The following is a 27,664-nucleotide window of genomic DNA, read 5'->3' as shown; positions in this document are numbered from 1 at the left end:
TATGCACACACACATACATGCATATAGGGAGAGAGAGAGAGAGACAGTATTTATAAAATACATATACATACGTGTGTTTTATCCCTATTTTAAAAACAAGAAAACAGGCCTAGGGAGGCAGTGTCTTAGGTCACCCAGTGAGCAGGTGTCAGGACTGGGATTGAATATCACCTTGGATGTCATAGTGATGAAGAGGGGCACATTTTTAGATATAAACAGAAGCTGAGGCACCATGTTATCTAGACAATTAAAAGTAAACATAGAGACTATTATATATACATAAACATCACAAAGGGCCTCAATGACCTGCGGATTGGTCAAGCTACCCCACTGCCCAGGACCATAGCAGTTAGTGTAAGAGGCAACAAGAATTCTCCTCACATGCTTATTAACTTCATCATCTTTGGCAAGTCACTTAAGCTATTTCAGGCTCAGTCTCCTTAGTTTAAAATGGGGATAATAATAGAATCTCTCTCACAGGTTTATGTGAAGATCAAATGAGTAAATGTAAAGTATTTTAGAGTACAGATTGAATTCTATATAAATGTCAGCTATTAGTATTATTATCTCAGTGCAGATGGACAGACTTTAAGGGATTGGTTTAGTCTGCCTGTCAAAGTTCAAAAGATGTTCTTAAGTCAACGTCTACCTTAGTTACTTTGTATGGTAGAAAATGTATTGAGAATAAGTTTTTGCCCTAAATGTGCAATATGGCCTCTTCCAATGAGACCAGTAAAATAATGGAACAGAGATGTGTTTTGATTTAGGTGAGATCTTCTAATTATTTAATTGGGTTTTAAAGGGTAGGCAGGATTTGTTAAGGGGATAGAATTACACTCAGGTTTCTAAAAAATCCCAATGTAGTATTCTTCCCAACAATTTACGCTGTCTCTCTGTGGCATATTTACTTTAAAAAGACCATAAGTTATCCAGGAGTGGGAGATGTATGGACCAACTTGTATTCTTATTTAAAAGTTTAAGATTAAAAAAAAAATCCATGCCTACAGCCCTGCAGCTTGTCAGAGTAAATAGCTGAAACAGGTTGGCTAAAAAGTTACAAGGCCTCTTCATGTGCCCCCTCTCCTCTTGCCCCCTCCTTTCCTTCTCTTCCATTCTAAGGCTTCATAATCACACATCTTATGGCTGTTGGCATTGTTCTGGGGAAGAAGATCTGAGGGAAGTAAACTTCATGTTTTTCAACCTATCAATCAATGAAAAGCAGTATTTTAGCAAGGAAATTCCATGGGGAACAAGTCTGCATTTACAAGTTCAGTGACCTCGCTGAGTTGCCTCAAAAAACAGCAGTACATCAATCTAAATCTTTGGAAAGATGAATAAACTATCCTTTTATCCTGTATACTCTTCTACCAGAAGCTCAGAGACAGAGGAGAAGCTAGAGGAGGAAAGCATTTAATCATACTGAATAAATACTTCACTACCTGTAGACTCTTTTCTCTCCCTTTCCTACTCCTCCCTTATTACCATTATCCCTGGTAACTTTTTTATTTTATTTTATTTTTTTTTGCAGGGCTGCAGGGTACCTGCTTCTGAGCTACCTCTGAAAGCCAGGACAGCTATCCCATATTTACAACCGTGGTTCCTACAGAATGTTCCTCATGCCCGTTACTTGCCGGGATGGGAGGAGACCCATTGGAGTGAGTCCACTGAATATTTAAGAAGTATTCCTGTTTTCCTTTCATGCCTCCCTGTTCCTCTTTGTCCTTCATACTCTGGCAGGGAATGCTGAATGAGATAATACTATAAGTAACCCCAAGCAGTCATTTTTCAAGCCATGTCTTCCAATTACTAAAACACACACCCTCCTGTCTTGTGATGATTTCTGATAACCTAGTTACCTGATAATGAATTGCATAGAGGCATTGAAGGAGGTACTGGGATGGCTAGGTTTCACTGTCAAGCAGAAATGGCAGCTGGGTTGCAAAAGGGCTCAGCAAGCGGTTTTCCAAACCACTCAGTTCCTAATGACATCTTTTACGGCCTGTTTGTTGTTTTGATTTAAACCAAAATATTAACAGCTCGACAAACCTCTGCACACAGTTACTTAAAGAACTTTAAGAAAATGTATAGCCATTTCCTAGTTACAAGGCAAACTGGGGATGGTGCAGTGGAAGGATTCTTTTTAATTGTGCCTCAGTACTGTTGTTGTGAATGTGGGAAACTGCAAAACCTTATTATTTTTGGTTTGCGCGACCAGTTTACAGAGAACTGGAGGATTCAAGCGAAAGTTGCTCTTTCTGGGCCATTGCGGTTGATGTTCTGTTCCTTACTTATGTCAAAATCTTCTATCTAAAGTTAAATTGGAAGGCACATATGCAGCTTTGTGAGATCCCAAGTACCCTAGCTTTAAATGTTCCATATGTCTGAGCCAGATGAATAATTGTCCATCAGTCTATGGTTCATTAGGGACCACAAATCAGTTGAGTGGGAGGTATTTCATGGAAAGCTCTACAAACCATAGTTTTGCTAGATTCCTGATGAATAGAGCAGCCTAGGATAAGAAGCTTTTATCTAGGGGTTCCAAGGTAGTTAAGCTGGTGACAGCTATGGACTGTAAAGCTAATTGGGCGAATAAGGAAAAGAGGTAGCAATAAGATCTGGACATAGAAGGAGATATTCCTTAGGTGTTTATTGGCTGGTAGAAAGCTTGGCCGGAAGGTTGATCTATAAATGAAAGGCACTAAGGAATTAAGCCTAAAGAAACATTCTCCATAGGAAAAAAAAAAACAGCAATAAATCTTGCAACTGTGATTTAGAATTCTTCTGAGGTAAAGGGACCATTTGTGCTATATTTGATTTTGAAATTGATTTGATGTTTATTAATGGCTTAATTTTTATAATCTATAGAATTCTAGTGGGAGTTAACTATCCTAGTTGAAACTCATATTAGCTAACTTTGTTTTAATTATAATTTTTAGACAATCTTCTTTTTAAAGGACTGAAAGGATAGCATTTTCCAAATAAATATTTTGTTTCCCTTTCTCTCATCTCTGCATATGCCAAGAATCAGACTGTATTAGTTTTCTCCTCCTTAGCCTCATCCCAACAGAGACTTTCCCAGGTCATGTAGATGCATGAGAAAATCCAGGCAACCACTTTAAAGGTTATGTGACTCCAAGAAAAACTATGAAACTACTGAGTCTGGTTAAAAAAAAAATCTTGAAGGGAATTCTAAAAAGAGATGGTGGAGATCTAAGACAATGGCATGTGCCTATGTCCCTACACTCAGGCCTTGACTCATGTATTATGTTGAACATCAGGCAGCAATGAGTGTACACCTGTTCAAACTATAAGGTAGCCAGTCATAATCTAAGAAAGTGTGTTTTTAATTAAATAGATTAAGTGGGGAACTTTTAAAGCAAAATCAATATAGTTTCACCCCCATGAGAGGATCTCATCAGCTTAAGGGCATATAAGGAGTCATTGTCTATCTTTCCACTCTGGGGCAAGGGGCATAAAAGGAGAGGGAGAGGAGAACATTCTCCTATATACTGTTGAAATGCTTAGTTACCTATTAGGAAAATAAAATAAAAAAACAACTACACACACGTGCGTGCATGTGCACATACATGTGTGCATACATATATAGGTATATAAAATATGTACACATGTATCTATATACATACACATGTAAATGTATATGAACATGCATGCATACATATATATTCAAATATGCAAAGTCTTCAGGCCCAGATTTTCTCTTTTCTCTAAAGTATTTAGATGCAGAGTAAACTGATTGAATTAGGCTTCTCTATGGCAGAGTGCCAAGCTTGAAGTTAGGAAGACTCATTTTCCTGAGTTCAATTCTGGTCTCTGACATTTACCAGTTGTGTGACCCTGGGTAAGTCACTTAACCCGTTTTGCCTCAGTTTCCTCATCCATAAAATGAACTGCAGAAGAAAATGCAAACCACTCCAGTATCTTTGCCAAGAAAAACCCAAATGGGATCATAAAGAGTTGAACAAAAATGAAAAAATGACTCAATAACGATTTGATTGAATTATATAATAGTCTCTTTGGAAGGTCCTAGGGAGCTTGTGCTAAGAACTTAGTAAAACCAAGGCCCAGAGAGATGAGCTAAAGAGAATATAAAAAGATAGTATCAGTTATTGGATTGTGTGTGGCATTCTGAAAAGAACACTGGATTTGGAGTTGGATGATTGAGGTAGGGATCCTTAGCCACCTATTCTTTCCTTTTCTTATTACAGTAGCAATAGTGACTCACCTTTCTATGACATCTTACAATTTACAAATAGTTCTACTTATAATGAATGACCCTATGGAGGAGATAGCACAGATATGATAATGCCCATTTTACAGATAAGGAAAGTGAGGCTTGGGGAGTTTAGAAAACTTCCCTATGACTGCAAGGTTAAAGAGTCGTAATAAAGCAGGAGATTTGGTGTCAGAGATTGTGAGTTTCAATTCTGACTACTTTTTAATAGTGAAGCAGCATCATGGTACAGTGGAAAGGAAATAGATTTGGGGTTATAGCTCCTGGGTTCAAATCTGAGCTCTGTCACTGTAATGTAATGCCAAAAGAAAGGCAACTTCCCAAGGTTCAGAATACCAGCATAGGTGCTCTCCATTTTATTCAGTAACAAACCCAGAACAGAGAAGATCAAAACATGACACCATTCAAAATACAGCATTTACTAAGTGTGATTAAATAATCTCCAAGGACTACCCCACCCCAGGACCTTCCAATCATTCAATCAATTACAAAGTCTCTGTTCTAAATACTTCTCCACCCCTAGGCTATACCTTAATTAAATCCACCACAAAGTCTCTCTTCTCAAATGGAGATTAGTTTCCAAACATAAGGTCAAAAGTTCCCCACCCCTGGATCACAATTGAATCTACCCCAGAGTTACATCAAGTTTAAACACAGCACTTAATACCCAAATGGAGGTCTTTTCTTCATCTTGACAGAGGCAAGTTCTCAGCAATCTTAGTTCCTGGGGAGACAAGGCTTAGCAAGGCCACAAGATACATTGCCAGTCCCTTCATGAATTCATCCTCTGTCTGTAGAACAGTCCTAGAACCCCTGAACACATTAGCAAAGCCCTCTCCCAGGATTTCTGCAAACATATAACAAGAAAATCCTTCTTCAGGGCTTCTGAACCAACAGAAAGGCTCCCAGACCCCTGCAACAACAGTACTGTCCTTCACCAGTGGACAGTATTCATTCTGTCTGCAGGACAGTCACCAGACCCCTGCAACAACAGCACTGTCCTTCACCAGTGGACAGTATTCACTCTCTGTCTGCAGGACAGTCTCAGGGCTTCTTAGTGAACAGCCAGGTTCCAGGACTTCTTCAACAAAAGGACTGTCTTTCACCAGTGGACAAATCTGGCAAAATAACATCAAAACAGACAGACAAAGTACCAGCAAAACAGCCATGTCTCCTCAGTCCTTGGCAGCTCAGGGGGCAGGTCTCAAAAGTCCAGGGCAATTCAAAGCAGCCACCAGCAATTCTCTTAGTCTCTCTCTCTCCACGAGGTGCTGCTTCCAAAAAGATCTTCCGCCTCTCTCTTGTCTCTCCAAATCTACGTCACCAGCTCTTCCCAGTTCAGGACTTTCTTTTCACATCAAAAAGTCCATCCCACAGGTGGGATTAACAAGCTCTGGGTTTTAACACAATCAGTTTGAAAACCAAGCCAATACAGGGGAATCTTTAATTGCCATTACTATCACAGTCACTTATTACTTGTAAAACTTTGGGCAAGTGATTTAATTTCCCTGGGCTTCAGTTTCCTCATCTGTAAAATGTGAGGATTAGACTAAATGATCCCTTTCTTCTTTCAATCTATGATAATATGAATGGTATAATTTTACCTTCTAGGCCTTAGTATTCTCATTGTAAAATGAGGGACATGAGACAGATAATAAAGATTACTCTTAAGGTACCATGAAGCTCTTAATACTAGAAATCTTTTCGGTTTTAGGTATTCTCTTCCTCTCTCTTTCTGAGTGTGTGTGTATGTGTATATATGTATATTATATATAATTGTATGTACTAGATATATACATACAATATATACATATAATACATGCAATTATACATACAATTATGTATGTAATTGTATGTATTAAATATGTATATTCAAGTATACAAAGTCTTCTGTCTCAGATTCTTCAGAGGATAATCTTGCAGTTCCATTCCCTTGATAAACCTTAAGATCCTATAAACAAGCAGAATAAACAGTTGATTTGTGTTTCTTTGTGTCCTTAGTTCTTATCACAATACCTAGCACAAAATAAGGGCATACTGACTGACTGATTAGGGTGTGGGAATAAGGGGAGAGCAAAGGTGCTGTGTATAAGTAGAAACCAAGACACACCACCTACTTCACAGTTTTTCCTGAAACTATTCATGCACAGAATGGCCATTGAGGGTCTATAGCAAGAAACTTAGGCTTTATTTTCATTCCATTATCCAGGAATATGAGTATTGTTTCTCTAATGGGGATCTAGTGAACAGGCATTAACATGTTTGGCTGATTTAATCCCTGATGTGGAATAGTCTGAGGAAACTGCTTCTAGAAAGGCAAGATGATGTGTGGTATCATGGCATCATCATCTAAAAAGGCAGGATGAAGTTTCTTGGAGAGATTTGGAGTGTGCGCGAACATTCCATAGATAGATTTCAATCTAATATCCATGGGTTAAAGAAGAACTTTTTTGATCGCATAGTTAGAACTGGGTTGGATTCATAAATTCATTACTCATCAAGGGCTTTCAGTAGGGGCTTTTCATGGACTTGCGGGCATTGGAGGAGGGCATGTTACTGAGGGCCTCTGGGTGAGGGAAAAGTTTGATGTGCTCTTTCAACCAGAGCCAGGGTGAAATCAAGAGCATATGATCCTGCTATTTCTTAAGTGTGTTGTATTCATTCATTCCTTCTTCTGGGTAAAGGAGAGCAGAGATGGCTATAATCCTGTGAGTTGCAAAAAGTCTACAGAGAAAGTCACCAGGAGCTCAAGGAGTAGAGAAATCACATTAAGTCCCAGCTCACTTTCATCAGAGACTCAGGTGTTATAAAGGGGAGCTCCTAAGTGTGCACAAGACTGAATGTTCATGCTTCTGTTCTTGCTATATCTGAGAAGTAAATATATATTTTTGTAAAAGCGAAGCAATGTTAATTAAAAAATAGAACTGCCATGTTTATTGGTGGTGGTTAACATTATCAGATGGCATCTCAGGACAGAGGTTGATATTGATAGCATTAGAAAAGACTCACTACTACAGCTCAGGAATACCCTTAGATACCTGAGAGGGAAATTTAGCAAGTTGGTCTAGGAGAATGAGGTTGGAGTGTTCACTACACTTTTATCATCAAGGAATATGGGTAATATTTTTTAATTCACTTAATCAAAAAAGTTCTTCTTTAACCCATGGATATTAGATTAAAATCTATCTAGGAAATGTTTGTGCATACTCCAGTTGGTCTAGGAGAATGAGGTTGGAGTGTTCACTACATTTTCATCATCAAGGAGTATGGGTAGTATTTTTAAATTTACTTTTGATTCATTGCAACTGGCTACTAGCAGGAATTCCATTACATCTCATTGAAAGGCATTGTGTTTTAGTAATGTGATCAATCAATTTGGGATTTAGAAATTAATAAGTGTGACATAGGTTACTGGGAATATGGTACAGGGGAAAAAAGCATGGACTCTGGAGTCTGGGACCTGGATTCCAATCCCACTTCTAAAATTCATTAGCTTTGTGACCTTGGGCAAGTAACTCAAGCTCTGTAAGATCTTAGTTTCCTTAATTAAAAGAGGAGAGGGTGGAATCTGATGGCATTTGAGTCTTTTAAGTTGTAGATCTCTAATTCTACACACATTTCATATTCATGAGATTGCCATTGGTATCTCTGTCCCTTATTAAAGATTAAGAGTTTATTAATTTTTCAATCATAACTCTAATATAATAGTCTTGTTCTAATGTTGGAATTATTAATTGAATTAAAATAATTCATCAAATGTGTTCTAAATAATACTATTTACATATAACATAGGATAACTCAAGGAAATACTCTAAGTGGGGACATCCTGGGACAAATTTACAAGTGGACATGATCAAGTATCTTACAGGATGGATTAGCATGGTTGCGTGTACAACATGCATCCCTGGAGAGAAATCCCGTAGAAGTAAGATCATGGATTCCTTGGCATTTTGTAATATTGCATTTAAAGATGTGGCAATAATATACTATATTGAATATGGAATTGCAGAACCAGAGAGAACTTCAAAATATCATTGGACACATTGTCTTTGCCTCAATGGATGGTCCCATTCTATTTGTAAAATATCTGATGGATGGAGTCACCTTATCTGTTAGAATTTAAAGTTGTTGTTTGAATGCTATTATTCACCTGAAAAACTTTTGCATCTAAATAGGAAGATCTCTGATTTTCTCTGAAAATTCACACATCTAGGGGGGGGAGAAGGCAAACTACGTGGAACAGTTCTTCCACTGTGAAAAATAGCAAAATTCCACACCTACAACAAATTGCAAATTTTCACATATTTGCTCCAGGCAAACATTTGCAATTTTCGCAGCAAATAAGGCTTTTGGCTTCAATAAACTAGTTGTTTTTTTTCCTTCTTCTTCTTCTGTAAAAATAACCATTGATATTTTCACAAAACCAGTAAAATGTATGAAGCAAAACTAAAGACAATATGATTTTAGAAATAAAATCACTGGGAGTCTTTGGGTCCTCTTATACTTGGCTAAAGTTCTTTCAACTATAAATTAGGGATAATAATATACCTACCTTGCAGGATTGTTGTCAGTATCAAATGAGATCATATTTGTAAAAAGCATTTCATGCACTGCCTTGTAGAGTTTAGGTACACTTCCTCTGTCTCTCTTTCTCTCTGTCTTTTTCTATGTCTCTCTTTCTGTATGTGTGTGCTTATTCCTTCCCTTTCTTCCCCCTAAAGAAAATTACTAAGGTAATGATTTGCTCCTGTTTCTTCAGATTACAGAGCGGCTGGTGCAAGTCACTGTTATGGAAAAAAATGTCTAAGCTGAAGAGGTTGGACTTATATGATCTTGAACCCAACACCCTCCAATATTCCTCCTATCTGTTCTGTGTGTTTATGAGTAAAACAATCTGTGAAATTGTTTATTTACAAATGTGTAGGTATATGTATGAATCACACATATAGAGATTGTGCATGCCAAACAGCATTTTTAGGAGTGGAAGGCCTATGAAATGCATTAAACAGAAATAGGATGCCATCGCTCCAAAAAGTTTGTGATTCACTCTTGCAGATATGACCCTAAAGTTTACTGCTATAAGAAAACAGGCAAGATATTGTCTACAAAATAAATGAAAGCCAAATCTGAGTGACATCCTCCTAAGGCAATAAAGTGTACTGGGTCTAGCCCTAATTTCTCCTGTGTACAAAATTGTTGCATGGAGAAGTGAGTCTGGAGCGAACCAAATAATTTTTGTTTTGTGAGTTAAAATGTCATATGATTTCATTTCAGATAATAAACATAGATTTACACATTGGAAATACTGTATCACTACTGGAGAGTCAGCATGGCTCTTTGGATAGAGGATTGGTCTTGGAGTTTAGACAACCTGGTCAAGTCCTGACCCATACTATGTGGTGACTGTGTAAAGCCAAGGATAAGTAGCTTTCCAGAGGATTGCTGCTGTAGATAGCTCTAAAGTTATAATGACATATTATAGTGTACTCTCTATTTATTCAGCAATAAGTTAAAGCAAAACATTCACAGAAACCAAAGCATAGCATTCACAATGTTATAACAAATTATCACTAAAGTGGACACATAGTTTTAAGCAAAAGATATCATTCAGTAAGTCCTTAACTCAGTCATCCTTAAGGAGCAAGCCTCCTAAAGGGACACAAAGTACAAAGGTGAAAGTTCTCCACCCCTAGATGACATTGTCTTAATCTCTGGACTACAAAGTTCTCCCACCCCTAGACCACAGTAAATCATGATCTTCTCAGTCAACATTAAGTACCCAAGGAGAGTTCTTTTCATCTTAATTGAGAATGGCTCCCAAATCCCATGCATTTCATGGGTCCAGGTCCCTGGATCTACTCAACTGTCAAATGAATTCACAGGCAGACAGCTCTCAGCTCCTCATTCAGTTCCTTGCCCAGCTCCCGTTCCATATTGAAGCTCACAGTGTGCAGTCCACCTCAAGTCTGTCGCAGTTTCTGTTTCTAGGAAGACAAAAGCTTAACAGAGCCACAGTAACATTCATGCACATTGTGGGCACCATCATCAATTCACTTTCTGCTTGTGCCATCAACACAGACCAGAAAACAAGGTCTGTGTCTGAGAAATCAACACAAATAGTCAGTAAAGTCCCAGGACCTCTGAAAATATCAGTAAAATCCTTCTTCAGGACTTCTGCAAACATACAAGAAAATCCTCTTTCAGGGCTTCTGAATCAGCAGTAAGGTCCCAGGGCTTCTGTAACAACAGAAATGTCCTCTATCAGCAGACAGATTTGACAAAGTAACATCAGCACAGACAGACAAAATTGCAGCTCCACAGCCATGCTTCCTGCCAGTTCTCCTCTCTCCCAGCTCATGCTCCTCCTTTTATATCATCAATTCCTTCCTGTTCCACCCACCTCTTCTGTCCTTCCTGCTCCTGTCTTTGGTGATTCTCACAGGTTCTGTTTCTTAACAAAGACTTGATACAATCAGAGCAAGACTCAAAAGAAACTTGAACTGAAACAAGGTGTTAAAAAAATTAAATAGATGAAACAAGGTGCTAAGTAATTTTTTGCTTGCCATTACACCATGACCAAGTCTTTTCATTTCTGAGTGCTTCCAAGCAACTTCTCAGCAAGGTTCCTTGACTTTTTTGTGTGTCATGGAACCTTTTACTATCTGTTGAAGCCTATGGACCCTTTCTCAGAATATTTTTTAAATGTATAAAATAAAATAAATGGTATCATAAAAAAAAACTAATTATATTGAGATATAGTTAGCAAATTTTGTTTAAAGCACAGAATCAGGTTAGGAACTATTGTACCTTCATCTGCAGAAGAAATTTCCACACAGATGATGCAGGCCTTGACCTCTATCCCACCAACGTCTCCCCGAGGAGATAGATGTGTGTTTGTGGGGGGGGAGGATTGTGTGTGTGGGTGTGGTGGTGGTGGAGCAGGAGTGGGGAGTGGGATTGTTTAAGCAAGTTTTTTATTTCCATTATTTAAGTTATGAAATCCTATGTCCTTAGGATATAGATAATTTTCAATGTACTTTCAATTGAAGTATTAAATGTGATCTTAGCTATCAGAATAGAATGTGATTTAATATTCTGTATCTATTAGAATCATAGATTCTAATGACTGAAAAGGCTCTTAGATTGGAGGGCATATAGTACAAAACCCTTTATTTTACAGGTTGCTAAAGGATTTTCAGATAGGTTGTCTCTTGCCTTAGATCACATGGGTAATGAGTGATACAGGCATGACTTGGTTACAAGTGACTCTTCTTCAAATCTAGTACACTATAGTAATGTTTTCTTTTTCAGTATGCCTTAGTTTCATTTCATATGAAATATAATTTGAACTTGGATGGTTAAAATGAGCCATTTGAGCACCAACAGATATTTGATTAATCTGGAATGTTAGGTATCTTAATGCTACCAAACAGATTCTATACAAAACAGATGCCCTTTGTCATTGTAAGTCTGTTCTCAGGAACTGTATCTCATAGAGGAGCTTGTCCTTCCATTAACAGGGGACTTTTTTTCCTTGAACATCATAACCTACCTGAATAGGTTCAAGTTTTTCTTTAGAGCAATTGATTAACATTTATTAAGGTCTACTCTGTACCTGTCACTATGCTAAGTGTTAAGATTACAAAGAAGCAAAAGACAATCACTGCCCTCAAGAAGCTTACAATCTAATGGGGGAAAATATGCAAACAAATATATACAAAGCAATTTATATACAGGACAAATGGGAAATAATGGAAAGAGGGAAAATGTTAAAATTAAGAGGGGTTGGGGAAGGTCCCAGAAGGTGGGGTTTTTAGTTAGAACTTAAAGGAAGCCAGATGTGTCAATAGTTGGAGTACAAGAGGGAGAACATTTCAGAAAAAATAATAGTACATTGATTTTTAGAGGTCAAAATGCTCTGGCACAAAAAAATATATATTTATAAAACTTGAAATCACAAGTATGCAATTTCAGTCTTAAATCTCCATATTGACATATATCTGTAAATAATAGTTTTTATTCAAGCAGTCTACAGCTTATAGACTGCTTATTTTTCTATAGGTCATTTACAAATAAGTAATTTGAAACTTGGAAAACACTTTCCCTTAGAAACAGAACTTAGTAATATGTTTAGTTTTCTAGACCAAACCACCAAAAGAGAAAGCAAGCCAACAAGCATGTACTAAACAAATACTATCGACCAAGAACTGTAATCTAAATGATGGGATACAAACATAAGGAAAAAGAAATCTAGTCCCTGCCCTCAAACATATTACATTCTAATGGCAGAAGACAACCCACTAAAGGAAACAGAAAAAAGAGGAAAGGGGGACCTAAATCAGGGGAGTGTTCTGGTATTTAATATGAAATCTAGAGAATCAAATGCAGTGCTGGGAGGGGAATCAAGGATGGTTGTCCTGGGGCCCTCCCTAAAGTGAATGGGGAAAGAAAACACCAATGGGGGGAAAATTGACAAACTTATAATGGACCTACATAGCAGAGCTATGTAAAAAGAACTATAAAACATGTTTCTATGAGAGTATATGTTTAATGTTACATTTTGATGCACTAAGTATAAACCTTCCTAGTCACAGTAGAATTGAAGATTCCTCTTTACTTTTCCTGTGTAACAGGAATAGGAACTCCCTTAAGTTGTGGGCAGTTTGCTACAGTTTTCTCTGTATTCACTGGAAAGTCTGAAAGATAGAGATGGGGAACATGAGGGATAAAAGATGCAAGAAGTTGTTGTAGATGTCCAAGATCTTTTAATGGTTTAATAGTCATTCTCTCTCTCTCTCTCTCTCTCTCTCTCTCTCTCTCTCTCTCTCTCTCTCTCTCTCTCTCTCTCTGTCTCTCTCTTACTTTCCTCAATTCTTCCCCCCACCACACTTAGTTCTTAGTGGGGGGAGAAAAAGGAGTCAAACACTGTTTAGTTTAACTTTTTCAAAATGTCATTTTTATGCTATTGCTATTTGCATATACAAATATGCAGAAAAGACATGAATTATAATAGTTTCTGAATTGTGGCTTATCAAATAGCAGGTAGCTCATATTACTCTTTGTAGGCAAAGTCCTTCTACAGCTCCACCAATTCCTCTCTTGGTACAACATTTATTGAACACTTCCTAAGTCTGTAAGTCATATACTCCTTCTCTAATGGGTGAGTTTCTGGTTAGATTCCTTTATTACTGCTGCTTTTCTGCTATTGGGAATATAGTACACCCTTGGGGTATGTGATGGAGGGACCTTCCTCTCCCCCTCCTCTACCACTTCATAGCAGGTATATATATCCTCTGAGTGTTTCCTGTGGGCCATGAGGATTCATTTAAGGCTGCTGTGTCAGAACTCTGCAGATATATTAAAAGGGCCGTCTCTCTCCCTCTGGTCTTTTTTTTCTTGCCAGCCTTGAACTATTAAGAATGCCCTTAGAATTCCAGAAGTTTGGTAGAATGATGGCCTTCCTTCAGAGCTTCATAGCTTCAAGCTATGAGTTTATGGCCTCTTAGGTAAGTCTCTGCCTTGGATGGAGACATCTTTTATTTGTATCTTCTCTTCTTTGGCATAAGGTCTTGTGTGAGTTCTTAAGGAAAGTGGTATCTTTTCTTTTCCAGGTTCCTGAGAACTGGGGTACATGTTACTGTTGTGGCAGAAACAGACAGAAGCAGATCAGCTAGTAGGGCATAAGTGACCTAGACAGACCACTGGGAAGAAAGAGTATACTTGGCATTGACTGGTATATACTCTGTGGATGTTAAATGAAGAATGATAATGAATAGCCCTGTTGCAAATATCTGAATGAGGCTTAAATATTAGTGTCTCAACTGATTGTGAATATTCTGTTTCTTCTTTCCTCAATTTTCCCCTTTTTTAATGAGAACAAAACTTTCTTTTCCCTACCTGATTCACATTTGCCCTATGGATACTTTTTGTTTTTTTAACTCCTTAAATATTTCCCCACCCCCACAAGGAAGATGATCTCTTCAATTAGAGTCAAAAAGAGAATAAACTCCCCAGAAGCTGAGGCAGACATGGACTCGAAGCACCAAGAGTCTGGTTCTCCTGTTGAGAAGGGTCACCCCAGTGAAATTATTTCAGGTCAATCCTTGAGGGTACGTAAAGGGCAGGGAATGGTGAAAGTTCCCAGCCACTATGACTTCAGCTGAAAGACACCTGGCAGGCCACTATGATAGAATGTTTGTGCTACACACATATGCTTATATCCCAAAAGTTTTGTGGTGCATTTTAAATTTTAGCTTTTCTATAATACGATTGGGATAAGCCCATGGTGTTGGACTTACTTTGTGACAGATACTTAAGAAGTCTACAATGCAGTCTGCTGGCATGCATTCTCCACAAATGTCCAATCCAGGAGAGAGAGACGGAAAAAGGCAGAGACAGACAGACAGACGAGATAGAGAATACAGCAAGAATGATTTCGAGGAGAACTTGGTGTTAGATCGAGGCTCCAGGGATTGAACTTATTGGTCTGTGGTCACATAGGTTCTAAGTGTCTAAGGTGGGGATTTCAGCTGAGACCATTGTACCTATCATCTCCTTATCGAGGTAGGGCACTGGTAATTTACTTTGAGTCCCTCTTGTCAAGAATTCTGCATTACCCTTTCCTGGAAGTTTGCACATCCAATAGAGGAAGGGAATGTCCTGAAGTGTTGTGTTCACATAGTAGATGAAACACTGCTCTCTAGTCAGTTATTTTACTTTTGAGCTTCCATTGTTTAGAGAATTTATACTGGCCATTGTGGAGGAGGAAAAAAAAATATCATGGACCCTGGTATTAAGAAGCATGTAACCACATGAGGAAAAATGGTGATTGTTTAAGAGGGGAAATGTAAAAAAACAATAGAATTCTATGCAAATGCAGATAATATGTATGGGTATTGAAAGGAAGAAGAATGCAAGAGTAATCAGTCATTCAAAATATATTAAATACTTATTCAAAATAGATTAAATGTTTACTATATTCCATATTGTGTGCTAAGCCCTGGGTAATTAAAAAAAAGTTTGAAATAAAACAACCTACTTCAAGGGGCTTGCAGTCTAATAGAAGACAACATATTATAAGTCAAAGCAAACAGAATAAATGAAGGATTGAGAAAAGATGACCTTAGGATAGATGTTTTTTACTTGGAGTCTCATAACTCTTGGCTTTAAAATATTTTTTAAAATAACCTTTTATAATTGCATTTAAATATAATCAGCTTTTATTTCCTTTGTAATCCTATGTATTACATTTTATGCATTTTTCAAACATCATTCTGAGAAGTCAGTCAAATATTCAATACTGACTGTGTCCTACACATTCTGCTAGGGGGACACAAGAAGAGGCAAAAGACATCTCCTGCCCTCAAGGAGCTCACAATCTAATGGGGAAGATAAGCAAATGTGTACAAACAAGCTATGTGCAAGATAAACAAGACATAATTAATAGAAAAGGCACTAGAATTAAGAGGGATAGGAAAAGGCCTTCTTTCGAAGATAAGATTTTTGACTTCAAGGAAGTCAGGGAATCCAGGAGACAAAGATGAGGAGGGAGAGAATTCCAAGCATGGGGAACAGTCAGAGAAAATTCCACAGAATTTCTCAGACAACTAAAAGGATCTATGACATTAAAAAGTTTAACAACTTCAATTCTAGAAGATGACACTAGAAGATAGGATGGGAAAGGAAGGGAAGAAGGAAGGAAGAAAGGAAGGAACGAAAGGAAGGAGGGAGGAAGGGAGGGTTAGGTTCTATGCTAAATACTTTATAAATATTATCTCATTTGGAGGTTGTATTTGAGCTCAGATCTTCCTGACTGCAGGCCCAGCAAAGCTCTATTCACTGTGCCACTTAGCTTCCTAGAAACAAAGGAGATGCCCATCAATGGAGAAAGGCTAAGTCTACATATACAGAATACCTACATGTGGTAATGTAATATTACTATGCAATTGATGAATGCATAAAATCATGGGAAAACATGAACGAATGAAAACTGAAGGAAACAGAATCAGGAAATAATGCATACTATGTTGGGGGGCAGAGAAGAAGGGGAACCGTAAATGGAAAGAACAATCTAAAAATAACAATTGAATTCTATGAGAGTATGATGGCCTGAATTAGTCACAATGAGGAGATATTTAAAGGGGGGCAGAGTGAGTGAGGAACAGTGCTTTATGTAGCATCAGTCATTCTTGATATATTGCCTAGTTTTGTTAAGCTATCTGCCCCCACTCTCTTACACATATGCATGTTGTTTATTCTTTGGTATAAGGGATGGTTCTGTGGGAAATACATTAGTAAATGTAGGTTATACAATAATGAAAGAACTTTCCATGGCTTCCATGGACTAAGGGTTATAGGACAGAATCTTCAGTTTGGCATTTTAATCCCTTTACACTCTGACTTCTTTCTATCTTTTCAATCCTCCTCCTCCTTCTCTTCCTTCTCCCTTTCTTTTTTCCTCTCCTCTTCCTTCTTTTCTTTTTTTCACATTGTCTTCACACACTTTTTGTTCCATCCAAACTAACAAACTTAATGGTTCCCAAACTTGACATCCTATTTTCCCTTTTTGTTCATTTGCACAAAGTATTGACCTCAGTACTTGAAATGTGTTCCCTCCTCCCCTCTCCCTTTTAGCTTATCAACCTTCCTGCAAAACTCAGTTCACCTTCTTTCCCCTATGAAAATCTTCTCCCAAAGTCCTTAGTAGTTGATGATCAGTGTTCTGTCTTCAAGTGATAAAATGTATACTTCTTGTAGGCAGGGTCTCTTTCTGACTTTGTCTTTGTATCACCAATTCCTAATATACAACCTTGCATTTAGTTATCATTTCGAGACTGTTTGCCTTGTGTTTTCCTGCAGTCTATCCACTAAACAGTACTATATAAATCCACCCCAGGACTACGCTTAGTATTCAAATAATAATGTGGTAACAAAGTTGGTCTTTTGATCATAAATAATTTTAAAATATACATGCAATTTTCCATATAAATTTTTCCCTCCTTCCTTCCTCTCTCTTTTTCCTTTTTCTTCATTTCTGTTTCTTTTTTCCTTCCTTCCTTCCTTCCTTCCTTCCTTCCTTCCTTCCTTCCTTCCTTCCTTCCTTCCTTCCTTCCTTCCTTCCTTCCTTCCTTCCTTCCTTCCTTCCTTTCTCTCTCTCTCTCTCTCTCTCTCTCTCTTTCTTTCTTTCTTTCTTTCTTTCTTTCTTTCTTTCTTTCTTTCTTTCTTTCTTTCTTTCTTTCTTTCTTTCTTTCTTCTTTCCAAACTGGCACAAAGGCTAGGCTCCTGTGTGAATGTTAAACCCTTCCATTCATCATACGGTAAACTGTATTGCCTTTTAGTCTGAATGACACTGAAAACCAGTGTCAATTATGATGAATCATGGAACTTACATCTAATGATACATTTAAAGCCAATTCATTTATCTCTGTGATCATGTAAATACATTGGAGTTCACCAGGCTTTGCCATGATAGAGCTTTATAGCTACTTTGGAGTCATTTCATTGTATGTGCCTATATGGGTGCAGCTGCCACTAATGTTTACAAAATCCATGTGGTATACACATCCTTGGGATATGTTTGCAGAAGTTAATGCTTATGCACAGTAGTTATATTTATTATCGTATCTATAGCAGACCCATAGGACCCATTATAGCTCTGAAGAGATTGGAGTCTATGGTATCTCCATTTTCATTTTGCTCTTCTTAGACAGTGTCCCCCACCTAACCATTCCAGTAGTGCTTGAATTTAAGCAATACTGGTGATTTCTAAGTGTTAAAATACCCATATGCCTGTAGGACATTTGTATATGCATGTGTGTATATGTATATGCGTATGTGTGTATACATACATACATACATATGCATATACGTATTTATACACACATATTAAAGCAAAATAGTTCTCATCCACAAGAGGCTTAGTATTCCTGTGTAATAGTAATGAATTTAAAGATCCCCCTGTGCTGGCTTGGTTTTTGGTTTGATTATGTTAAAACCCAGAGCTTGTCAATCCCACTTGTGGGATGGACTTGTTGATGTAAAAAAGAGAGGGCTGAACGGGGAGGAGCTGGTGACATAAATTTAGAGAGACACAAGAAAAGAGAGAGGCAGAAGAACTTTTTGGAATCAGCATCTTTGAGACAGAGAGAGACGGAGAGGATTGCTGAGGGCCACTTTGAATTGCCCAGGACTTTTGAGAGCTGCCACCCAGAGCTGCCAAGGACCAAGGAGACATGGCTGTCACGCTGGTACTTTGTGTGTCTGTTTTGATGTTGTTTTGCCAGATTTGTCCACTGGTGAAGGACAGTGCTGTTGTTGCAAAGGTCTTGGAAACTTGCTCTTGGCTCAGAAGCCCTGAAGAAGGATTTTCTTGTTGTATGTTTACAGAAATCTTGGAAAGGGGTTTTGCTAATGTTTTCAGGGGTCCTAGGACTGTTCTGCAGACAGAGAATGAATTAATGAAGGCACTGGCAATGTATCTTGTGGCCTTGCTAAGCTTTGTCTCCCTAGGAACAAAGATTGCTGAGAACTTGCCTAGGGTCAAGATGAAGAAAAGACCTCTCTTTGGGTATTAAATGCTGTGCTTAAGCTTGTTGTAACTCTGGGGTAGATTTGGTTGCGATCCAAGGGTGGGGAACTTTTGACCTTTTTGTGCTCTGTGATTGAACAAATGAATGTACTTTACTTATGATTGGGAACTAATCTCCATTTGAGAAGAGGGGCTTTGTGGTTGACTAAATGAATGTACAGCCTAGGGGTGGAGTAGTATTTAGAAGAGGGTCTTTGGGATTGACTAAATGAATTATAATGTCCAGGGGTGGGGTAGTACTTGGAGATTATTGAATCACACTTGGTAAATGCTGTATTTTGAATTATGCTATATTTTGATTCTGTCTGTTCTTAATTTGTCACTGAATAAAATGGAGAGCACCTATGCTGGTATTTTGAACCTTGGGAAGTTGCCTTTGCTTGGCATTACACCCTGTGATAGCAAGAGATATTGAAACACAAAATGTACTTCCCTAGAACCCCTATTAGCCAAGTGCTATTATTATTCCCATTTAACAGTTGAGAAAACTGAGGCAAGTAAATGACTTGCCTAAGGTTACACAGATAGTCAGTGTCTGAGGTTGCATTTAAACTCATTTCTTTCTGACTCCACTACTACTACTAGCTGAAGACAAAATAGGTGCAAATCAATGGTGAAAGTCCAAATAAGTTGCTTATACTGCCACAGCAAAAGATATTTAGACATCCCCCCGCCCTAGAACCACTATTTAAGAATGCGATTTTCAGAAAACCTCTTTAAGACAAAAGTTCATTGTAAATCATATTCAGTCTTTTGTATCTTCCCTCTTCTCTTCAGTCACTAGTTCAGGCCTTTATCACCTTTCACCAAGACCACTGCAACAACCTCCAACTTTAGGTGTTCATAATTTGTTGTGGATATCATGAATCTGAAGGAAAAACATACTATGGTTAGCATTGAGTATACCAGAATAGAAAGCAAGACACACACACACACACACACACACACACACACACACACACACACACGGGAGATTCAGACAAAAAGCTCTAAGAAAATTTCTCTTGTGACAAGTGACCTTCAGCTGAGAGGACCAGACAAGACTTACTAAAAAAGGCAACCTCTGAATTGAGCCTTTAAAGAAAAGAAGGATTTTCAGAGGTTGAGAGGGGAAAATAAAAGTATTATAGGCAGGCATGGATGGATGGAGTGAAGTCATAGGCAGGAGAGGGCTGGATAAGATCTTTCTAGGGTTACCTGGATATCATTTTTCCTTTTAACAATTACAGAAATTAACCTTAAAACTTAGAATAAGACATTGGAGGAGGCTTACAATAAGCTTAAAACAATCTGCTAGAGTTACATTTGCTTTCAATCTTAATTTTAATAGCCCCTTCATTTATATATTTCCTTTGGAAAATCACTGAGATTCTTAGAATGATCATATGATAACACTGATGTGCCTGAAGACATAGTTTTAATTTCATGAGTCATCATTTCAATTTTTGATGACAAATAACATTGTTTTTCATACAACTTACTTCTGTAAGAGCAGGACTAACTTCTTTGGGACCCTAATCCTAGGGGCTCAGGCTCTTTTGCATGGATGCATGAAAGTTGTAAGAGGCAGGCATGATAAGGTGTCTAAAGAATAGCCTTCCTCAGAATGAAGAAGATATTGGTTCAAGACATGCTTCTGATACATTCTGATCATGTGACCCTAGACTAATCACTTAGTCTCTCAGGGGACCTAGTCAGTTCTCTAAAACTGTAGGTAGCAAAGGAAGTGCCGACTTACATTACTGAATGGTGCTTCCTTGTTGGGAGTTCCCTACAGGAATAAATTCACAGCTCTGGTAGAAGGGAAAAAAGGAAGAAACTGGCAACATTTGGCTGAACCTCGGATATGTCTTAGGTCATGGAGGAGAGTAGCTTCAGAAAAATGGTTCCATTTTCTCTAAGAACATATTCTAGTTTTGGAATTTATGGAACATCTTTGCTATGGCTAGATCATTAAGCAATCCTTATCCTCCACAAGCCTCCCCATTCTTATTTGTATTTTCAAGGACTCTCAGCTAATTGGAGGCATTACTCACAAAATTTTTGTCAACCCAGACATGTTGATATTCAACCCCTACCTATGAGGCAATGTCTCTGGCTACTTAGTCATGAGGAACGTTTGAACCATTTTTAAACCTGCAGATGTTAAAAAATGAGGTCGCATTTATCCAGCCAATTTTTTTTTATATTTGCCAAGGTGTTTATTTATTCATTTATTTATTTGCCACCAAAGAAATACCAGGCAAATTTAAAAAAAATGTATCTGATAGTCTTTGACATTGGTAGGGATTTCTAACACTATGGAGTCCCCCAAATGTAATACCTAAGTCAGTGATAGAAATCCTAATTCGTGCAGTGAAACCAAAGTTGGCTTCAACTTTACTGAAAAATGTACTGACCAAATTTATTTCTTCCAATATCCTTGAAGACTTGGGCAGTACCATAAAAGGGTATGATTTAGTGTAAGAACAGTTTTGTCACATTGCTTTAATTTAAATGACCCATAATTAGTAGCCTGGAACTGAAGACACCCCATTTATAGGCCATTGGAATTTTCAGAGGCTCCTAGGATTGGTCAGGCTGCCACACTTTCCAGTGATACTACATCCCTTGACACCTCAACAACATAGCTACTGAAGAACCAGAAAAGAAAGTTCTTGCCACCAAAGTCCTTGATGCTGTCAAATGCTTCATTGTAAAATATGGATTGTGTTGATTAATGGAAATAACATTAAAGAATTTTCTGTGATCCACACTATAAATTAACTGTCCATTTATTTGGTTCCAACTATGTGCCAGCTACTATACAAGGTATTGGGTATACAAAGACAAATAAAACAGTCCCTGACCTCAAGGAGCTTACATTCTGTAGGAGACCACCGTGTGTACATATATAACCACATGTAAAATATATACAAAATAATAAAGATTTTAAAATAATAATAATCAGAATGATAAATTGAAAATTTTGAAGCGATAAAAGAGTTAGCAGTGTATTTCTGCACCTTCATTAGCATTGTGTCCCGTAAATACTTGAATTACCCCACTTTCTTTCTTCACCATGAAAATGATTACATCCAGCGGTATGCTTGAGTAAACTGAGCTCATACTCTAGAGTTGTTAATTTTTTTTTTTTTGCTTTTTGGAGGGCAGTTGGGGTTAAGTGACTTGCCCAAGGTCACACGGCTAGATTTTTGTGTTAAGTATCTGAGGCCAGATCCAAACCCAGGTCCTCCTGACTCCAGGGCTGGTGCTCTATTCACTGCGCCACCTAGCTCCCCTAGAGTTGTTAAATTTTCATTTTGGGAATTTCCACCAGAAAGAAAAAAATCAGGACTTGATTTCCTTTCATTCTGTTGATTGACTAGACATAACAAAGTGATGCAGAAAATGTTAATAATGTAAATTAAACTTAAAAGTATGTCATGTCACATATCTTCCTCAATCCCTAGCTGATTGTTAAACATTTCTCAGCCCATACATCTCCCAACTCAATTGATTTCTACATTTCCTTGAGAAGTTACCTCCCATTTCAGATTAGCTTCTTGATTTTTCTAATTATGTGAATTAGACAAATAATGGTTGAACACATTTAAACTGATAAAAATAGGTCTTTTTCCCCCTTCCTTTCTTCCTCCCTCTGTCCCCCATTTTCTTCCTTTTTCTTTTTTGTTTTTGGAAAAGTATCTCTTCCTGTTCCTTCTCTCTTCCTTTCCTGTACCTAAGGACACAGTCATTTATTATTTTCTTTTTTAATTGAAAGTAGTGTATACAATTATTCCTGTCTTTGCTGTAATATTAGGATTGTGTATTATGTATTAGTAAATACAGACATGGGTTGTACTGGGTTAAGTCAATTCAAATTAACAAACATTTATTAAGCCCTTACTATGAACCAGATACTCCTAAGGGGTGAGATTGGAAATACAGGCAAAAAGAAAGACAATCCTGGCCCTCAAGTAGATTACAGGCTTACTGAAAGCAATTATTGACTATACTAGGGTGAGAGGAAACAGGGTTTTTTTTGGGGGGGGGGAGGAGAAATGTCAAAGTTTACATGAAGTAATGATCTTGAATAGCCAGTAAACCAGTCTGATTGTCCCAGCTAGCCCCTAGATCTCAACCAAGATCTAGACCTGGATCTAGTTCTCCATGTTTTTCATGTCTGGAGCATTTGGTGATATATAATCCTTCAGCCTTATAGCAAGGACCTTTTCATAATGGATGATGCTAATAAAAAAAAATACTGGTTTTTAGTTTGGAATATAGAAACTCCACAAAATATGACAGGAGGATTTTTAAATAATAAGGTGATCATAAACCTTAGTTCAGTGAATAACGAAGGTAGATTTCCCTCTGGGGAACTAGTTGAAGAGGGTAAAGGCTTGTCTGAATCTAGGAATGTAATCCGGATGTGACAAGTAAATTAATCCTTAGAAGAAACACAGTCATGTGGCTGGTTTGGGAGAAGTGGTGAAAGACAGAATTTATGATGCTAGATTTCTGAATTAGTATTAATTTACACATTGCATATATGTTGTGGTGCCTTAGATATTAAAAACAAATTCCATTTGAAAAACTGCATTTAAAAAAAAAACAGGCAATAGAGAAGGGATGGGAAGCAAACAAATTATATTTATAGGAGGGGAATGAACTATTTTATCTCATTTTTTTCATATACAACTTTCAAAAGGCACCCAAATTGGGATCCTGGATCATTAAGCATTTGACATTTGTCCAGTTAAAACTATTGACTCATGCTTTCATTTCTTCCCCCTCAAATTACTACAGTGCCACAGCTGATCTGACTATATTTTCCATTTCTTATAAATAGCCACAAGAAAAGTATTAATTATCCTTGTACGATTTAATGCACCAACTGCCTTAACCTTTCAGGTTTTCTTAAACGCCAGCATAACAAGGCATATCCATGGCAGCAAATGTGATTTATGACAGGAATCTTTAATTTCTGTTTTTAAATATGTTACCCACAGATCTGCATACATTTAAATTCGCCTGCAACACTTTCCTCTGTCTTGAGGCTGTTGTTTAATATTCAAGGATGATTTTTGTCCACATACATTTTGGTCTATGTCACCTCAGATTAAATTATTACTGTTTGCAGCCCTTTTCGGAGCAGGCCTCAGGCCCTTATTTACAAGAATCAATGAAACAGTAATGAAAATCCATTTTTCATACTATCAGCTCTGGCCTGCTTTTATTTAGTTAGCTGGGTCTAAGCAAGCAATTCATTTTGTGCAAATGTCATGGAGAGAAAAAAGGATGAGCCGTGAAAGGGTTAATCATGAAATAAGACCTATACTCTCCCCCCCATAGTAAAGAGCATCTGTAATGTTAAAATTTTTTAAAAAGTCCTCCCTTAATGTATGCAAAGTAATGTATATTGACACATAAGCAAGCCTTTTCATGATGAATATTGAAATATATATGCAAAGCACAGGAAATGTGTAACATGTTATAGATCTTTCAGTGTACATTTAGAGGAAATGAGCCATTTATATTCTACAATTTAGTGAATACCTACTGTTTATTGGTACAGAGCACATAGGAGTATATTTGTCTTAGTAATTTATTTAGGTAAATATATTTATTCTTCTAGGGGTTCTTGTGCTTTTCCCGATTCTATAGTACTAGACATAAATATTTAACAATGCATTGTCTCAAATGTTATTCATGTAATTTATCAGAGAAAACAGTAGAGTTGTAATAACTTTTAAGCCTGTACCTACTCTTAAACCTGAGATTGATTTAGAATGCAGGAAACTGAGATGGCTTGTCTTCCTACTGCTGTGAAGAATTATTTACTAGTTCAACTAGAGATAGGTGAAACCAGGAGAGATACTAATTGAAGGAGGGCAGCTTAGCCCCTTTTTTGTCAGCTTTTCTAAAGTAATTCTGTGTTTATAAAGTAAGCGTTCATGAGAGATGAAATATTTGTTTGCTGACCATCTTCATATACATACTATGTGTGTGTATGTGTGGGAATATATACATATGTATATACACATACAAACACATATAAATATGCACACATTCATTCAGATACATACCTATACACGAATGATACCGTTTCTCATGTCAATTTCTTCTAAATTGTAAAGCTTTTGACTATAAGCCTGTCAGTTCAAAATATTGTAATAGTATTGAAAACATAATATTGTTCTGAATGTCTCAAAAAGCAAAAGACGGATGTCTTAGAACTGGAAGCTTGATTCCTTACTTTCACTGCTTGCCTCAAAGGGGGAAGCTAATTACTCACAGTCTCAGGTTTCCATCTGTGAAATTTGGAATCTTTTTTTTTTTCTTTTGGTGCTCTGAGAGTTGAGATCACTTCGTAGTTTCCTATATTTGCTGACCTCAGTGCCCCTAAGATTGAAATATTGCATAGACCCAGCTTAGATTCAGGGGATATGTTTTTACCACTTTACCTAGTAATCACTATCATTTACATATCAATGCATAGCCTAATTAGTCCTACCTGAAAATAGTAACAATGATGAAACATAGGAAAGGTGAGCATAGCCTGTTGGGACCAAACATGAAATGGGACAAAACAGAATTATAAACTAAAAATTACTGTATGAAAGCATGCTCCAAATTACTAATAAGAGAAATACAAATTAAACTAATTCTGAGTTTTATCTCATATTCAGTGGTAAAAATGGGAATAGTCTTGGCGAATCTATGGGAAGATAGGGATATTAATAAAATGTTGGAAGATCTATGAATTGATCTAGTAATACTAACTAAATATTTGAAATTACCCAAGAAAAATTACTAAACTTTTCAGACCCTTTGTCCTAGGGACACATTATTTCCCACGGCAGCTTATTCTACTTTAGGGTAGTTTGCATTATTAGGAATAATTTCCTTACTTTCAGTCTAAATAAATATGATTCTTTGCAAACTATTACTGTTCTGTCTTTTGGAACCAGGCTAAAAAAAGTGTTGTTTTTCCACCTGACAGCATTTCAAATACTTGTGCAGTATATTCTGAAACTACTATCCCAACTTACAAACTATTATCCCAATTTACACAGAAGAGTAGTCTACTGTGCCCCTTCATGGTCCTAGAGTTAGCTCTGAGAAGTGTTTATATATATACATATATGTATATATACTATAGGTCTAATTGGATAGCTTCATGAGCTCCCATGGGTGAATTTTCCCTACTGATTGTCAACAATATCCATTAGTCGTCTATACTTAATTAGGTTTTAGAATATTTACAAAAGTGGTATAAAAAGAACAATTTGTATTAAACACTCCCTTCCCCCAAGTATGTGATAACACTTCTTTTTCTCACCCCAGTACATACAGAGTATAGGAGAAAATAGGTTCAAGGTTAAAGAATACAAAGAATATAAATGGATAACTCAACTTTGGGACATCTTTTTGTTGGAGTCTTCAAGATGTTCTCCACTTTTCTTTTGAATTCTTTGTAGAGCCTTTGTCTTACTTTCCTTATCTCATCCCTCTGTCTTTTCAGACACTGTTGTCAGATGTCCTATGGATCCATTAGGATGCTGAAGGGAAGATGTAAAGTCCAAAATTCTCTGAATCCTCTGAAGTTCAAAAGATTCTCCTCTGAACAAGGGGGTAGAGGCGGATAAGAGTGAAATGAATCTGACACACTCTCTCTTTCCCCTTTCTCCCAGGCCTGTACCATGTTGTTCTTTCTTAGTCATTTGGTTTGAAAGCTCATTCCTACTTCATGTCTTTACTCAAATATCTTGGGTGAAATTAGCTAGATATTTTATAACTAACCCACAGGGTTTGTTTTCTCAGTGAATCCAAACACAGTGGCCAGAAGTGTCCTAGCCTAATATGTACTTGATGAATATAATTTGGGTAACGGTGATTTCAACCCTGTAGCCTTATACTTGAATATGACAGTCATGCCCCCCTAATACATATTTCCTTTTTCATTATAAACATACAAGGTCCTTCAAATGAGCCTTATAAGAAGTTATTAGGAATCTCACCAATATGAGATGAATTTATTCTAAAGGGAATTCTCCTGTCAAAATGAAAATACCTCTGACAAGGTTGAGGGCTTGTCACTCTTTCAGAACTTGGCATAAATTAAGTCAGTAAGATTGTAGTTTCCTGAAGTCCTAGTAGCTTGTTTTTTGAATAGGGACTTTAGATTGTGGAGAAAAAAATTGTCTTTGGAGGTTGAGCTATTATAGAAGATAAGTCAAGGCTGGAAGGGGTGTTGCAGGTGAGTTTTAAAGCAGTTTGATGACACTGAGCTCCTGAGGCATCCTACAAAAATGAAGAGGATTTATAAGAAGGGAGATGGAAGACTACCAAAGGAAAATTAATGCTACCCACTTGAACATTTTGCCTTGAGTTAGGTCTGTATCCAGGAGAGAAAAGGAATTTTCTTCCTCTGTTCTCCTGATCCACCCTACTTTGCTCCCAGCAGACAGAATTCAGACTAGAAGTATTAGCATCATTATGGGCTAAATAGACTTGTATGGTCAAGCCTAGGAACCCACCCCCATTTCACAATGTTATTTCTGTGGATAAAGGTATTCTGAGTTAAGACAAATGATTTAAAGACAACTTTTGAAAAAAACAACATTGTTAAAGTTAGATTATAGATTTAGAACTTGAAGGGGCCCATCCTACTCATTTTACAATCAAATCTCCTATTATAGATAAGGAAATTGAGACCTAGAAAGGTTATTTGACTTTCCTAAGATCATGGATAGCAAGAGGCAGAGCTAGGATTCAAGCTCACATTCTCTTCCTTTAAATCTGGCATTCTTTTTACTGTATTGTGTTACCTCCAATAT

General features: G+C 37.3%; 1 long non-coding RNA gene across 1 annotated transcript in view; it reads left to right on the top strand.

Moving 5' to 3' along the window:
• Window positions 1-27,664, top strand: part of LOC138145020 (uncharacterized) — a 167,473-nt gene that overhangs the window by 56,589 nt on the left and 83,220 nt on the right. Inside the window, exon 3 of the long non-coding RNA XR_011164079.1 lies at window positions 1,529-1,655. This is a non-coding gene — a long non-coding RNA (uncharacterized lncRNA). The remainder of the gene's footprint in view (window positions 1-1,528; window positions 1,656-27,664) is intronic.

This window comes from Petaurus breviceps, unplaced genomic scaffold (assembly GCF_028583685.1).
Source record: "Petaurus breviceps papuanus isolate PSGF00001 unplaced genomic scaffold, PetGlider_PUasm1.0 90723, whole genome shotgun sequence".
In the NCBI taxonomy this organism is placed as follows: Eukaryota; Metazoa; Chordata; class Mammalia; order Diprotodontia; family Petauridae; genus Petaurus; species Petaurus breviceps.
This window is presented reverse-complemented; position numbering and strand designations above follow the sequence as displayed.